Raw genomic sequence first — 6,000 nt, forward strand, 5'->3', positions numbered from 1 at the left:
AATAATCAACCGATTACTATGTACTAATGCGATACTAATTTACAACGTAATTGCATTGTAATTAGTCAATCTACAGTGCTTTAATATGCGGTAAATGTGTTTGGTTTAGTTTAAAAGCTTTATAAATTGTAGAGGCTGATTGTTGTTTAGGCGGTTAATCGCACCGGAAGCGGTATGCGGAAGAATGTTGGGGCTACTTCCGTTACGGAAGGCAAAGCTTACAGCAGATTACAAGTGCAATATAAAACTAACTTTCTACGGTTAATATAAATAATTACAACGAAGTATTTGTTTGTATAAACTCAAAATATACATTTAGGATTACTAAGTAGATTATATATTTTTTTCTTTTCATTTTTTATTTATTTGCTCAACAGTATTCCTACAGCTACTCACTAAACAAACAATAACATTGTACACAAAAGCCAAAAACGGAATACACATTCAAACATAAACAAAGCACAGTTTTATACGCACACCTATATGTACAAAAAATATAACAAAGTATATATGTATTTATAATAAATTCTAAATTCTAAGTTCTATGATTCATTGATCACTATAATATATGTATATTTAATATTATTAGCAAATCACTTATTACAAATGACGTTTTATGTATTAATGCCACAAAATAAAAAAAATAAAAATATTTATCCATAAAATAAAGAAATAAAAATTGGGGTGGACACCCCTTATCATTTAGGGGTTTGAAATATAGATACATAGTAGGCGTTTCTCAGACTTACTGAATATGCATAAAAAATCGGTCGAGCCGTTTCGGACGAGTATGGGAACGTACATGACACGAGAATGTACATATATAGAGATTAACATGCCCAATTTCTGGTTCGAAAATCCAGCCCTCCAGCCCTTTTATAACCATTTTTAGAAAAAAAAATTGCTAATAATAATAATGAACAAATTGAAGTAAATTATAAATATTTTATTTAATAAAGTCCTCTGAGTTCACAGAAAGTATGGAATAATGGAAAGATTCACTGGCGAGGATATACGGCACACTTAAGAGAGGCCATCAATATCCAATCGGGCCTTCGCGCCTCGCCAATGAATGGCGGACTCTAGAAGTAAATCCTTTTAACGGTTAGTATCGCAAAGATTTACCGTTCCCCGCCGCAGGGCTGCCTCCAGCTCACACTACGACTTAGTGGCTGAGGCTAAGTAACGATAGATATAAATACGAGAATAATTGTAGCCCTAATATGAATACTCGTAAATGTAATAATACCAAATGCTTCAAGAACCTAGGTTCTTAGAAAGCGACAAGTGGGAACCCTTTGGACCGCGTGATCACGTAGTGACTGCGGGCGACCGAGCCCTATCTTTAGACTGCTATGGCGCAGCCATCTCCGACACTTTTACCGCCGTTTTTCTTTAATTGATACTTACGGCTGAATGGCTAGATTGTGCGAAGCCCACTAACGAGATATAAATGGATATTTTTAATGAAACGCCTCCGGGGTCTGTATTTAATTAAATTTTTTTGTGGTTTATATGTATGTATGTCAGATAAATTAGAATTATGATTAGTGAGGTGGGCAGTGATTGTTATAAAAATATATTTTAAGGAAAATATAATTTTAAATACAATAGTTAACTAGATAGATTTATTATTACCATATAACTTAACATGCTTATAACTAAAATAATTGCAAGTAGTAGCAATGATAGAACAGCCCAAAATATTTTTTTTTTATTCGAAATCGATTTTATCAAAAATTTCATTTAACTTAATTATAATAAGTTTTAATGCGAGCTAAAAATTTTACAATACCTGTATTGCAAAAATATCAATTACTAATAGTTATTACTATTTATAACTAACTATTACTCCCATTAATTAGAAAAATACGTTATAGTTTATTCAGTGAAAAAGTCGTTCAAAATTAATAACAGTACAATTATTACTTAAGACGTCAAAAACACACCCTTTTAGGTAAATATTTATTTTCATGTGATGTCTCAGTGACGTCATCAACGCGCCATATCGTGCAAACTATACAACAAACAACACGCCTGGACGACAACAAAGGAATAAGTGAACAGCACAAAAACACAATTATATCTTTCAACGTAGTAGTTTAATAATAGTTTCTAAGCAAACTTTGTTTGCTTAGAAACTATTTTACTGAAACACCGTGTATACAAGAAAAAAGTAATAAACACCTTTATGCATCTGTTTCAGACCAATGCAATGTTGGCCTAGTGGCGTTAAGCGTGCGGCTTTCAGCACTGCGTTCAAATCACGGTTGTGACGGATTTTTCTTTCAAAGTATCACTTGCGAACGAAGGAAAACATCGTGAGGAAACCGGCATGCCTTAGACGCAAACATCTGAGTTGTCAGGCTCAGAAGGCAGAACCAACTTTAAGTAAAAAAAGTTTAAGTGCGTGCGTACAAAGTACACATGTTAGAAGTGAAACTTCTTTGTTAAACTAATTTTTAACTCTTCATGTTTATACAAATCTAAAACTTTAGGTTTCCGAGACTTAGGAGGGAGGGAAAAAGGAAGATATGTAAGGAATTAAATGAATTTAAATGTCATTAAATAATTAAAAGTGTCGAAAATTAATACAAATAATAAATTTGTATCGTCGATAATAAAAACACGTGGCATTTAAATTTACAATTTTATGCAAATTGTTTTGCATAAAATATAAAATACTAATATTTCATAAATTCTCTATACGAAATATAATTTAAAAAATAGAATTTCTATCAGGTAATTCGCCCTTCTCAATATCTCTCATCGGTCTCAATCGCTCTCTCCCTTTTCTTCGACAAAAACGTTTTCGTAAAAATTTACCCTTATGCGCCTAAAGAAGTTTCACTTCAAAAAATAACATTATTATCAAAAAAATTACCAACGTTTCGGCACTAGATTTTAATATGGCAACATTTTTGTCTGTCTAACTTCTTATAAAAGTGTTTGATGGAGTGATCTTCGAACCAAGAATACTATTAAGCACTCGAAACATGCAGTTATTATATTACGTACAAGAAAGACATTAAGAAGTTGAAGCAAATAAGGATGAATATAATATTAAGGTGAAGCAAGATAAGCTCAATTATGGCAAGGACACCGTGGCTGCAGATACACAGTTCGCGCATATTTGGCCAATTTACACCTGAATATAACCGTTTGTCTGTTCTTAGTCCTCTATTATAACGTCTTGTACAGCGTTTATATGAGTAACTAGCTGGCCTGGCGAACATCGTACCGCCTAACAGTCGATTCTTTATTTGTTTAAAATACTACTAATACTTATTCTGCTATTCGGGACACCGGTCTAGCTAGTAAGATAAAAAAAAGAAAGTTGATAATACAACAAATACATTATGTCTATATACTATTTTATAAAAATAAAAATTTACCTTCCCGGAACCCCTCCACTAACACTTGAACTTTATGTTATGGTATTAAAGTTCAAATTGCCTTTAAATATTATTACGAATATTTTGTATGGGAATATAGAAAAGTGTTGTTTTTAGACTTTTTCACTCAATTTTTTAAATTTTTCTCTCCGTAAGAACCATCCTCGTACTTCAAGGAATATTATAAAAAAAGAATCAGACAAATCGGTCAAGCCGTTTTCATGTTATGTCGTGACAACGGAAAACGGGTTTCATTTTTATATATATAGATTATTAAGGACAAAATGATTTTATTAGTAACTACTTTATCATGTCAAGTACAAGGATACTTTTACTTACTAAAACATTTTTTAAGATAAATAATCTTGTACTAGCTATAATTAATAATTCCTATGTGTGTATTATACACTAATTGGAGTCATTATACATTTAAATGGTCAATATAAACAAAGAGCTCTTTAAAGTTTTACAAATAAAAGATCTAAAGCAAAAAACAATAAAAGAAAAACTTTTACCAAAGCATTTTAGGTTGACCGCCTTATATTACGTAATGTAGTGTCAAGTGTGTAGTGTATCAGGCCGAGCACTGACAGTTTAACTCAAGTGCCGTTAGTCTGTTCTGTGGAGCCTCTCGTACTTAACCACGTCTTAACCCTTCACCGGACCACGACATCACAGAAACCTCTCACTGCACCTAATACATCTCCAGCCTTTTACTACAATTGCAATTTGGCACTAGTACAGACCCGTCAATGTATAGTTAGTAAATACATGCCCACGTGATACTGAATTGCGATGCTTGTTAATAAACGATAGGAATGTCTTTGAGCAGTTGAAGTGAGATGTTGTCAAAAGCAGAAATGAATGTGTTCTACATACGCTATATTATTTAGAGTGACATATTCATTTAAAACCGTTCGGCTCGAAAGGGAAACTTGGAGACGCAAAATTTACTACGTATAAATTTTTCCTTGTATATTACGAATATTGTTGTATTCAGTGATGTTTTTAACGTAAATGGACCATTATATGAAGCTTTTAAGCATACTTTATTAAAGCGGGAGTTTTATGAAGAAATACATAGAAACGTAGTTTTGGCTTTTGTTTCTGAAAACAATGCGGTGTACGTGATGTAAATGCAAAGTTTGAAAATGAACAAGTTCGTGGCGCTCTGAGGCACAAGTTGGGCTGGGGTACCTCCACACAAAAAGATCTAAACTATTCAAGTTACTCACTAATCATTACATATTTGGCTCCGAAGAATGTTATTGAAAATATGCATTCTTTAATCAACAAAACCTATAGTAGAAAAGTATGAGGAATACTTATCTACTATAGTTACAAATAAAGTAAACAAAATATACGTAACAAATAAAGTTAAAATATTAATCTTGAATAGGTAATCTTGCAATGTAGACAAAAGATTTTGCTATTTACAAATGTACACTAATAAACAAATACATATTAAATGCTTCTAATTTTACATTTACTGCCAGTTCTCAAATCAAGGGCGTAGAACGGACGAGAAGAACTGACAATTTCTCCGCCATTCTTTTTAATCGCCAAGTTTTTTGTTTTATAAAATGATTGTAAGGAGCTGTTACCATTACACCATGTTCCACATGACATCTTTTAGTAATTAATAGTAAATCAATAATAATAAAAAATCTCTATCAGCAATAGGCATGGTGAATTAGGAGCACGCACTAACATTCTCGTGGGAACAACACGCAATAAATAAAACAATTTCCATATTGCCAAAAAGATTACGAAAAATAAGATTGTTTGGTTATACATGAAGGAAACAATAACTAATAATAGATAATTTTTTCTTACATCTACCCCTAACCTTCACCCCTCTTCGCTCCATTCACCACGGCTCCGGAAATGACTAGTCAAGACTTGGGATTGCTTGGCGTCTCCGAGCTGCCAAAATGTTTATAATTACTGAGCTTTTATTAACTTGTTTCAACAATGTAATTGTTATTACTTCCCCTTCAATATCTTTGATAAAAGTAGAGCTTTGACAATCTACAAATTTACAATCTACGTTTTTACGTTTTAGGACATTAGTTTACATTATTATTATAGTTTATATAATACTTATATATGGTATGGTATATGGTTGGTGGACTCAGTTTCCGCAGTTAGACTCGTACTCGGTCCGTTGTGCGTAAAGTCCTGGCTAACTAAGCCAGCCTAGATCCTTCCAGAAGCACAGAAGTCTCCTGGGCATTTTGTAGGCTTCACGGAGCGACTTCACTGTTCCGAGGATTTCTGCGCGTTGTTTAGCCTCAGCCTCGCATTCCAGGACTACGTGGGTGGCTGATTCTTCTGCGCTGAAACAGCCTCCGGACATGGGACTGTCTGTCGCTTATAAAATACTTAAATAGAAGCACTAGAGGAAAGTATTTTATTGAAGACAATGTCTGATATTTATAAAGCTAATATTTATCTAAACTTTACATTGACGCATATATATGTAGTGCACAAATTTATGCGTCGACACAAAGTGAAAAGAAAGTAGTGTATTCTGAATTCCATTACTATCATACTGATGTGCATGATCGGAGAATAGCAATATTTAATTTAAATGTGTGGTTAC

This window comes from Pieris napi, chromosome 7 (genome assembly GCF_905475465.1).
Source record: "Pieris napi chromosome 7, ilPieNapi1.2, whole genome shotgun sequence".
NCBI lineage: Eukaryota > Metazoa > Arthropoda > Insecta > Lepidoptera > Pieridae > Pieris > Pieris napi.